Source organism: Corvus brachyrhynchos, unplaced genomic scaffold, assembly GCF_000691975.1.
Source record: "Corvus brachyrhynchos isolate BGI_N302 unplaced genomic scaffold, ASM69197v1 scaffold162, whole genome shotgun sequence".
Classification (NCBI taxonomy): Eukaryota; Metazoa; Chordata; class Aves; order Passeriformes; family Corvidae; genus Corvus; species Corvus brachyrhynchos.
The window spans coordinates 7,091,289-7,102,619 of NW_008236696.1; the positions used below are offsets into that span (position 1 = coordinate 7,091,289).

At 45.7% G+C, this 11,331-nt stretch overlaps 1 long non-coding RNA gene across 2 annotated transcripts in view; it reads left to right on the plus strand.

The window, feature by feature from the left end:
• The first annotated feature begins 612 nt into the window (after positions 1-612).
• LOC108444885 overlaps positions 613-11,331 on the plus strand; it is a 63,121-nt gene continuing 52,402 nt past the window's right edge. For both annotated transcript variants that reach the window (XR_001859604.1, XR_001859603.1), the window contains exons 1-3: positions 613-798; positions 3,650-3,797; positions 8,899-9,116. This is a non-coding gene — a long non-coding RNA (uncharacterized LOC108444885). The remainder of the gene's footprint in view (positions 799-3,649; positions 3,798-8,898; positions 9,117-11,331) is intronic.

Genomic DNA, 11,331 nt, shown 5'->3' on the forward strand with positions numbered 1-11,331 from the left:
TGACCTCAGAGGTCCTTTCCAACCTGAATTATTCTATGATTCCTTTTCCTCCATGATTCTTCCCCCGCCCCGCCCCTTCCCTTGGTTAATATCTGCACTCATTTCTGCTGCTCCCCGTATATCCTACTGCCAACTGTAATTCTGCATTAATCAATAATAATCAGAGCTTCCTAGCTCCTGCCATCTGTTTTCTCGATAAAGGCTGTTTTTAAAACAACTCAACTTGTGGCAAAGCACTTCCAGGGTGTGGCGTGTGCGGAATCGGATGGGGGCTCGGAGCCAGCGGGCACGAGGGGGGAGACGGCGCATCCCGGGAGGAGGGATGCTCTTGGGGAGCACCTCCTGCCCTCCCTGCCCAGTCGCTGGGAGCCGGGAGGGTTTCTCCCGCGGGTATTGGGGCGTCCCCGGGAGATGCTGTCGGTGGCCATCTGCTGCCACCTCCCGTCCGAAGGGCGATGCCGTGCGGGGAGGGACCGCGGGCGCCCGGCGCTGCTGCGCGGTGCATGGGGCAGCAGATGGGGATGCCACCTCCAGCCTTCAGGTACAGGATTGCTGTCTCCTTGAGGTTCTGGCAGTGGTGCCTATGCCTACAAGGTCTGCGAGGATCTCAGCCATCCTGGGTGCTACTGCCGGCTGCTGACCTGTCTCACCTCTCTTTTTTCCTATCTCCACTGTGCAATGACCTCGTTTCTTTTCACAGTTTGATCTTTCTGGGTATCTTGGCCACTCAGATCCCCCAGCCAAAGAATGACCAATACCAACAGCTTGGAGGCACCTGGCCAGCAGCAATATCAGGAGGTGAGCTGGCTTGCTTCCCTCTGGCAGAGCAGCGGTGGGAAGCAGGGGCAGGGCTCCTCTCCCTTTTCCCCTTTGTTGCAGTTCACAGCAGCTCCCAGCTCCACTGGCCTTCCCAGTCAGCTCTGGACTGCTTGGCTGGCGCCTGGACACCAGAGCAGGGTGTGCCACACTCCTGTGCCAGAGCTGCTTGCTGGCACCCAGGCTCTGGCCAGCCCACAGTGATTTGCTAGCACTAGCCACTAGTAGTTGCTTTTTAATTTGGATCCCTGTGCCTCCTCTCTGTTTTGGGGGGGAGGGCAAGGGTTATTCTTTGTCTCTGCTTGCTTTTACTTCTTTGGCTTGTTCTCTAATAGCTATTGCAGCTTCCCCTGCTGCCTGTGGTGACTACAAATTTGAGCTGAATTAATCCCAGACAGAGGCTCAATCTGAGGCAAACTTTCCTTCCGAAATGTTCAGTCTGAAAAGACATGAAAGCAGGATGGGCTGGCCACCTACCTTCCCTGTTTTGGTCTCATCCAGGGCAAAGGTTTGTTCTCTCCCTTCAAGCGGGACTGAGAGGCCCTTGGTGCTGTGCTGGGCACTGACCAGGCACACATGGAAGGGAGAGTCTGTCTGCCAGACCTCAGTGAGCAGACAAACAAAGCAGCAGCGTGGCTGGCACTCACAGGTTTTGCTTGCCGCGCTGGAAGCAGCCCTTGGTTGCAGCAGTGGTGTTGCTTCTCCTTCCCCAGCTGGCCCAGCCTGCTGGCACTGCTCAGACCCTCAACCTGTCCTTGTGCAACCCTGTGCTGGCCATGTCTCATCCTGTTCAGTTATCCCTCTCCATTTCTCCTAGAAGCATCAAGATTTCAGCTTTGGTTTCTCCTTGTTTCCTTTCTCAAGGAGTCTTATTTCGTGGCGTCCTGCCCTTTTGTGCTGAGGTTTGTTTTCCTGCTGCCTGGCTGAGGTCAGCATCTGTTCCCACAGTCCCTGCCCAAGGGGCTCTCTGATACCTGATAACACAGTTGCAGGCCACAGAGCGTCTCTGATAACAGCTGGGTGTTAGATCCCCAAGCAGACACTCCTAAATCAAATATAAGGAAACCAATTGCTTTCTTCTTTATTTCTGGGTCTATGTATGCAAGTATTCCCCATTAAGAAAGAGGTACAGATATCTCGTGGTGGGGATCATGACAGCAGTCCCCTTCCACAAGGAGCCCTATGGTTGGTGCTCCTGGCAAGAGCTTTTCCTCTGAATTCGGGTGCTGCTTCTTCCTTGACCAGAGACTAGCAAAGAAGTCCTTCCAACCCCATGCCTGTGACAGGTAAAAATCCTCTGAGCTGTTTTCCTGTGGGATGTTTGGGGGTTTCTTTTTGGTTTTTTGTTTTTGTTTTGTTGTTGTTGTTGTTTTTTTGGGTTTTTTTGGTTTTTTTTTTTTTTTGCTGTGGATCTCCCAGCACTGTCATATTTCTAAAGAGGCTGAAATGCCAGAGCAAAAGCACAGAAAGCCCCTGCATCCCTCTGCCACAGTGCTGTGCTGAGCATGTTGCTGTGCCATGCAACAAGCCTTTTCTTTGGAATTCATAGATAATTGCTAGCCCTGTCAAGGGCCATTCATTTTAGTAGTGTAAAAATCACTATGGTTTTATTTCAAGCTTGAGAAACCACTTTGTCAGACTGGGCAAATTTTACCAAACCAGTATGTGGGCTGTGGGCACAGCTGGAGTTAAACAGAAAGAGCCCAGTTCCACAAATACCAAAGCTTTTCTTACTTGGTTTAAAACAGGGAAACAAAGTAAACAAGGGAAGGAAGGGCTGGGGAAGTGGGGAGAAAGGAAGAGGTGAAAACTTCCTCCTTTCTGCTGAAACTGTTTTCACCTCTTCATTCCAGAGAGATTTTCTGACATATGGGGTTTTAAAAGTTTGTTTGCTCTGCCTGCTTGGTTATTTACTGCTGTGAGAGTCTGTGCTGCCTTTGCTGGCGTGCTCAGTCTTTCAGGGAATATGACAGAGTGCAAGGCTGTTTACTTATTTCTACTAGCACTTATTTAGCAGTGAAGTTGTTTTCTGATCCAGGTTTTGCCAGGAACCAGAAAATGTCACAGGAACACGGGGGTGGTGGGGATCTTAAGGGAGAACTTTTGCCTCTTCTAGGCAGCATAACTTCCATTATATGCTTTGCTATCACTGGTGTATTTGGCTCATGGTAGAGGGGAAAGTTTTTATTCCTGAGTTTTTTCCACGTGGAGAAACAAAGGACTTTGCAGAGAAGGGAAGGTGAGGGAGATGTTTGTTAAAAGGCCATGCAGAGCATCTATGGGAGAGCCAAAGTCAGACAGGACTTGTCTGGTTCCCTTACCCCTGCTCTGTGAACATCCACCATCCTTACATGTACCCTCCACCAGCTTCTCTTTTCTGACCTGGCCCAAGTGAAGGCAGGCTGTTGTCCCAGGGCTGGTTCTAGCACAGCTGTGTGCCATGGAGGGCCTGAGGAGTTACTGGATGAGCCTGATCTCTGCCATCAGCTTTGGGCTAGCCCAGCTGGAAACGTGCATTCATAGACAAGCTGACTGCTGCTCTTGTAGAAGTTCATGACTCTTACTAAGTTTCATTTTCCTTTTGCCATGTTTCCATAGGGATGCAATCATTTCTCAAGGACTGTGAGGTGAATGCATCTTTTCCTTCATCCTCTTAACTTCAGTGCTGGGAAGGTGTGCCTTTGCTGCTGAAGCCTATTGTAGTACACCTGCAGACTAAACAGCAATCTCTGCACAGCTTCAGGCTGGTCCATTGACCCAAGACAAAGAAGTCCGCTCTTACGCTCTTCCTTCAGAATGACACTTTGTTTTCTCTGGTTTTTTTCCACAACAGGAAGAATGAATGACACTTTATTTTATTGAAACCAGAAAGGATGCTGTTGGCCACTTTGCTCAACGTCCTCATCAGTACTGCCCATGGGACGCTCTGCTTGCTTTCTGGATTGGGTCAATAATATGCCTCTGACCCAGGATTTTTCCAGGTAGTAACCTGATGCTGTCTGAGTAATGCTATCCTACAATTAGTCTGAAAAAATGTTCCTTTTTACATATTTCTGTTTTGTCATTTAAGGATTCTAAACCCCAGATCTTCCTTAACTGTCTGTCAAGGAGACAAAGACTGCTTGCTATGTACTGGAATGTGTCCTTTATGTTTGATATTAACTAATGGGGATGAAATTGCTCTTGTCTCCTGATATTACTGAGTGTTCCTCTTTGGGGGACTGGATTCCTTCCCAGGAAGGTAGCCACCAGCAAAGGTGAGTTTGTCATTGCTGCAAACTGTCCCTGAAGTAACCCATGCAACTGTGCCAGCACTAACTCCCTTTGTTCAGATTATTTATTGAAGGTGAACTCCTTGAGCATACAGAGCACAGAATGTTTCTGTGAGTACAGAAAAAGACCCCAGAGATGTGCTGGAGGAAAAGTTCTTAGGGTTAAAACCATGTCAGGCACTGCATAGGCTGCAGGCTGCTACCTCCAGCTGATCTTGGCTACTTGGTTCCAGGCAAGGGGCAGCTTCCCTTTTTCTGAAAGATCCTGTTGTTTCCAGTAACTGTGGGAAGAATTACTGTTGTTTATGGTTTAGAAAGTACAGAGTGAGAACTGGGATACTTGGCCCTCTGTGCCTCGCTATTCCTTTCTATAAAGTGTGGGCAACAATATTTTACCATCTTCAAGGGGACATTTGCAAGCTAATGGACAGAAAGTGCTTAGGAACTCCCCACCTCTGCAGTTGGGACACGTTGGCAATCTGCCTAATAGCTTTTAGATGTGCCTTACCTAAGCAACAACGAGCGACAAAGGACATAAACACTTTGTCTCTAAAGTGCTGGGCTGCTCCCTGCATGCTGTGTGTCTGTGGGCAGTGCTGCTCCTTCATTCCGTGTTGGAGTAAGCCTTCTTACTCCTCTTAAGAGAAGCCTTCTCCTCCCTCTGTTCCAGGTTGCACAGAAGCTGCCTGCAATTTTGCTGGCAGAACTGCTTTTTTAGCCAAATGAAAGGTTCCTGTGTTTTGGCATCACCATTAACTCAGAGAAAGTTTGGCTAACGAGCTGTGGTGCCTGCAGGCCCCTGAAGGCCAACATGCTTCTGCAAGCCCCAGAGTGGGACAGTGCCTGCTACCTCCAGCCTCTTGCCTGAATGCTGACTTTTTTATGGCATTGTCCTTATGCTCTCTGCTCTAGACATGCTCTCTGCTCTAGACACTCTCTGTGTGGCTCTAGACACACAGAACTAGCCCTCTGTCATCTCTGTTTCTCTGGATATTTTATGCTGTGAGACTGGGAGCAGAATGCAACCCTGAAGGCTTTCAGCAGTGTTAACTTGCCCTCATTGCTAGTGTATGAGAAAACTGCCATGCTGTCTCTTCATTGATATCTTCCCTGGATTTTTGCTGGCGAGAGGCTTCTCTGATCTCTTTCACTAAATGACACAACCTAGAGCAAACTTAGCAGAAAAGGGTCTCTTGGTTTTAAAACCAGAGTAATCTTTAGGAAAGGAATAACTTAGATCTTTGATGGTCCAAAAGGCCTGGAAACTGAGGCGTGCAGGAGAAATCCAGTTCAAATAGTGGAAACATGAAGAGAAAAGCATTAGTGTCAATCTTAGGTTAATTGGAAAATATTCAAAGGACTTTGCTTAATTTTGAGGTTAGAACTTCCCTGGGGTTCTATGAAAAGAATGTAACACTGGCAGCTCTTCTGAAATAAGTAGGAGTGAGCTGCAAAGCAGAGAAATTTTAGAGGGGATGTGACCTCCTCCTGGCTGGCTGGATGGGCAGCAGGAAAGTGAAGATGAGAATGTTATGCAATTGCTCTTGCTTCAAGAGCAGTCTCTGGTGTGACATAAGTGGATAGGTATGAAGACACCGTTTTGAAAGCAGATCTCCTGTTCATCCTGATACCCAACATCAAAGATGAGGTTTCCTAGCTCCAAGCTCTCTCTGAATGTACACATGCCCATGGGAAGCACCAGACACATCAGGTGTGTTGTGACTCCACTGGTCTGTCACAAACACCGCTGGCAGCACTGGTGGTAAGCTGTGCATTGCTCTGCAGTAAAAGACCAGGGTTTTGGATTAACTGTATTCTCTTGTTAAGGCCATCCCTTTTTTTGTTATCTTTTGTTTTTCTTTTTTGCTGAAACATAAAGTGTTTCAGGGCAGGGAGTGTCTTAGCTTACATTTATAGAGTATTCTGCAGAACGGGAATCTGCCCATGGTACAGGGGACTCTTGGCACTGCTGGTTGTAACCTGTGGGCACGGGAGGGTGGAGGGACTCACCTGGCAAGTTTGGAGCCTGCAGAGCCAGTTCAGCTCAGGGAGTCACACAGGGGAGACTCTGGGGCTCTGTGCAATGAGAAGGGAGCAATAGAGCAATCAGCTTATCTGTCCTTCTCCCTGTGCCTTGTGCCAGGGTAATTCTAGCTGGGCACTCAGCTATACCATTTACAGTAGGGCAGCACAAGTAGATGAACACTTGCCATCATACTGGCCAAGAAGACATTTGAGAGCAGCTCTTTAGCCAGGGAAAAGTTGGAGGAGCCTATTGAGACAGGAGGCAGATTCACTTTCCTAACCTGCTTTTGAAGAAAAGGAAATTCTCCAGGATTGTGAGGCTCTTCCCCACTGTCTTGCCTCAGAAGCATTTCAAGCCTTGGGGAGCCTGAAGACTGGTAACCATGTTCAGGGTGCAGTGTTTAGCCACATACCCAGATTCATGACATTGGTGGTGCAGTGATGGGAGTAGGGCCCAGAATAGCCAACAGTGCCTGGGAAGTGAGCACAGCACCAGCCTGAGCAGGACCTCCAGCAGACCTCTTGGAAGAGAGAATCCTGCAGGACTCTTACAAAGAGCAGAAGTGTTCCTCAACCCTTTTGGCCTGTGTGCCAGTTCTGCTGATTGAAAAATCACTTCTATTGATTGGAGAACTCTCTCCTCCTTCTAGCAGTTTGAATCACAGAATAAGGAAAGCGTGTGTCAGGCCTCTCTTGGGTTTTTTTTTCTTCCCCACTTTGAAGGCTGAAATGGGCTGCTCTAGTTTGATCAACTCTGTAAGTGAAGCCACCAAAATCTGCATGGTTCCCCTTCTGCCCAAAGTGGGGACCTCTGTTCTACCCCCAGAAAGGTACCCAGTCCTGGGCTGCAGACACTCAGGGATACAATCCATCACTTCACTTGTGTTGACCCTTCCCACCCAGCCCCAAGGTAATGATGCAGGTTTTGTTTCCTTTCTGAATTTGTCTGGCTGGTTCAGGCTCCTAGCTCTCACTTTTTGCTCTGCATTTTACCTGTGGCTTTGAGTGCACTGTAGTAACAAATACTTTTCCATCCCGAGGGAACCAGGCTGTCATGAAGCTGTTCATTGACCTTCTCATTTTGCTCCTAGAGTGCTTAGAAGGCTCTCAGAATATTCATTATTGGTGTTGTGTAGTGGTCACAGTGCACTCCAAGAGTCAACAATATGTTGTAAAAAGGCCAAAAGCCAACACCTGCGTAGACTGGCCCCTTCTGGCCAACAGAAAAGTAACCTCTGGAGAATTTTAACCTCGTACTGACTGCTTTCTCCTGTGTCATCAATAGCTCTTTCAACTTAGGTTCAGTGCAATTGAAGACTGTATAAAATATAGAAGAGAAAATTCTGGAGGAAAAACTCCAACCTTACACGTTATCTGTAATTATAGACTGGGCATTGTATTTATCTTAGACTGAGTAAAATTTTATGTTACTAGAGAGTAGTATCCCTTCTTTAGGAAGATAACTGATTCTCTGGTGGAATAAATTGTCATGTACAGCCAGTGAAAGCAGAGTTGGAAATTTTTTATGTATTTCAACTCTGCAGTGTGCAGGGTCTGAGCTCCTAGATTTGTTGTTACCAGTTTCTTGTGTTAATACTGAAGTAGATGAGCTGCTTGGGAAGTCTGGGTGACCAAAACAACACAGAGGGAAGGTGTCCCTACCCTCCGATGGAATCATAGTCCAGAGGGAATCAAAATCAATGTAAGCTTCAGTTTGGAGTGATGCACTTTAACAAGATGTGTTGAAAACTTCCATTACATAAATGTCCATGACCAGTTTTGCAAAAGATGCAAAAGAGAGACAATGAGTCAAAGCCAAGCACGTTTTCTGTGCCTTGGAAATGAATTGCCTCCAGTGAGCCCTCCTAGGAAGTTCAGGCTGTTTACCATATGGAAGTTACTATGGCCTTATCTTTGTGTTTCTGCATCTGTGGTTAGGAACCATTCCAGCTGTACCAGTGCAGCTGTGCTGAGCTGCTCTTTGCCTGAAACCTGGCTGAGTTCAACTTGCGTTCATCCCCGCAGCGTTGAACTGGGTGGTGTGCGCTGCTCCCGGCCACTGTGCCTCGTTTGGTTCCTTGCTAAATGCAGGTTGAGGCCTCCTATTCCTTGGTTTAGTCTGGGTGTACACAAAAGGATAAATGACTATGGGACTTGGAAAGGTAGTGGGAAGATGTATGGTTAAAACAGTGTTTTGGTTTTCCTGGTTGCTTTTTCTTGTTCAAGTGAAATCTGGATTGGTTTAGATTTGGGTCTGACATTATTAGAGTTGCCAAAAGCAGCATACAGGTTTGGATGATACTCTGGACAAACTTCTAGAAGTCCAGGCATACTTAGAAGACTTATAAACTTGTTGCCTGAGTATTTTACAAACTCTTGAATAACCTTCACCACAGTATTCAACCTTTCTGAACTTGGAGAACAGCACTAGTCTCCTATGAGCTGAGTGGTGCAGGTTGAGATTCAGCTAATATTTGTAGAAGAGTAGGAGTTCTTTAGAGGTATAAGAAGCTTAGCTAATATTTGCAGAACACTTTGAGGTCTTGGGATAGATACTGTTACCAAAGGGTGAAGTGGTATTCACATGTTCTGTCATGTCTGTGTTGTTTACAAATAGAATAGAATGATGTTTTGAAGGTCAGGGACCTTGAGAACAATAGTGGGTTTGAAGCACTCATTTATTTTTACCAAGTTCAGATGCCTGGCATACACTAGCATTTCATTTATATAAAGGATCTGATCAAACATTTTGGTTGTTTAGAGGAGTTGTTTTGCTTATTTTCAGGCTGTTGAAATGTCAGATGGCAAAAACAAGCAAGACTTCCAGATGGAGCAACTGGAAGAAAAACACAACAAAGATGGTAGTGGGAAAGCTTCAGACTCACACTTGATTGGGAGTCCCATGCTTGGGGTTGGGAGTCCCCACCTGTGGCTTCCAAACCCACTCTCTGTGCAAGCCCTTGTGCAAAGCAGCATCCCATGAGGAAGTTCTTCATTAGTATGGTAAGCAAAGCCAGTAGCAGTTTATTTTCACTGTTCATTAGTCCATCCATGCTGGGAATTATTTGGGAGCTGGAATCTCATCTGGAATGCTCAGCTTTTATACAGCCAAGAAAATCATAAGCACTCTGCTTTAACGACCCCAAATCCGAATTGAAGTTTCACGACTTACATTAATAGGGCAAAAAAGTGCCCAGTTGTTTGATCTCATTCACTGGCATTCATGCTGTCATTTGCAGCAGCACATCAATCTCCGTCTTCCTAACTTCTAGTGAGGATACAGACTAAATCTATGTTTGAGTAATGTCGGAAGGTGGGTGATATAATAAATGCTGTAAAATCCCTGGTCATAGATGGAGAAGTAAAAGCTGCTAAAAAGATCTATCCAATCAGACAGATCATTTAACACAAAAAAATTGCTTCCCTTCCTCTTCTCTACGGCCAGCTTTCTTGAAGACAAAGGGAGGCATAATTTGTACTGGCAAAGCTAATCCTGATTTATAATCAAAGTAAACAGTTGGTGCAAATTGCAGCTTTTGTTTGTTTACACTTGAAGCTGTGCTAGTCACTGAGGGCTGGAGTTACAGCAAATTCCTAACGTATGCTGCCATCTAATTTGTAATATTGGTGCTGGCTTATGCCCTAATGTTTTGGAAGCAGAGTACAGTAGAGGAGCCTGAAATTACCTTGCAGTGACCAACTGAAACACCTTCTTTGGTGGTGGTGATTGTAATATAGGAATTACAAAGATGGCATTAGGATGTGCTTGATCAATCACTACCGTTTATTGTGCCAATCAATTATTTTAGGGACTCAATTCTAAGTGCCTTAAACTCTTTCTACCTTCACTGAGGCAGAAGCTGTTAAGCACCTTGCATGGCTGTGTCCTTAGTTTCTGTGCCAGGCTAAGGAATGGGCAGAGAGGCTTTCAGGAAGGAAAGATGCTGCATTGAAAGTCACTAATCTGTGACACAGCGTGAACGCGATCTTTAGTTCTGTTGGAGACTGCTGTTCCAAAACACTACCTCAGGAGAGCCATGCTCATCAGTAGAGATATTCTACTGTAAGATATAAGCTGCCATCAGTGTCTGTCCATTAGCTGCTGTACCCAAAAGACAAAGGGGAGGCGGAAATAATTATCCCTGAATTTGACAGTTCAGAACATGTGATGTAGAGAGGAACAGAGTTAAACCCGTGGGATTGGTGCTGCCTAATTAATGGCTCTTTCTTGCCATAGCCTGTACTGTGCTGTGAGCAGCACACTCTAAGGCAAGTTCCCTATGGTTAGGTTTGGATCTCACCAATTCAGGCTTGCCACATACTCCCAAAAACTAGTCTGAAGATTTCAGCCACATAATACTCTAGGTGAGTCAAATAACAGCAGTGTATGAAATCAGGCATATAGGCACACTCATAACTGAGCTTTCATTTTAGAGGTTAGTATTCAGTTGGTTAAAACCCCAAGTGTAACGATTATGCGAGAAAGTCATCATTTACTGGCTTTGAATTCCAATGGTGGGAGGCAGATCAGAGGTGATTTGGTATAAAGGTATAGACAGTAACTTGCAGAACAGAGTCCTACTTGCTGAGCAGAAAAAAAATCTGACTTTAATTACAGTCCTTTCTGTCTTTATCCTTTGCTTTGCATTTTTCTGTGGAAGGCAACTTTATCTCCTCTGAGGAAGACATCAATACGGTCAAATTAGAGCTGTGCAGGAGGAATGTTAGGGAGGCTGAGATAATCTAAAATGCCCCTTGTTCTGTGTTTTGCTACTGACATGAGGAGACAGTAATGTTGAAACTTGTTGGCTTTCTAGGTAGAGGAACGTGTGAGGTCTGAGGCCTTTACACACCTTTTATATCTCAGGAGAAACAAGCAGTAGCTCCATGCTTTCTTTCCCCTCCAGCTCTGCTGTGTCAGCTATTGATACTAATGCTTCATGCAGAATCAGCCAGGTTTTTTGAACTTTAATTTTTTTTTTTTAATTTAGCATTGCTCTAAATTCGATGTAGTTACAGGAAACGTACTGAAATAACACACACACAACAAGGAATCAACTTAAGGTAGAAATTTATAGTCCAGCAGATGACTGTAATAATCTGTGAGGCTTTCTGTGCTTCCACCTCAGGTTCTCTTGTAATAATTCAAGATCTTTGAGATTGCTTTGGTAATTTTCAATGCTTTGTTTTTGGTGACTGAAACATTGCTTGCTCAGAG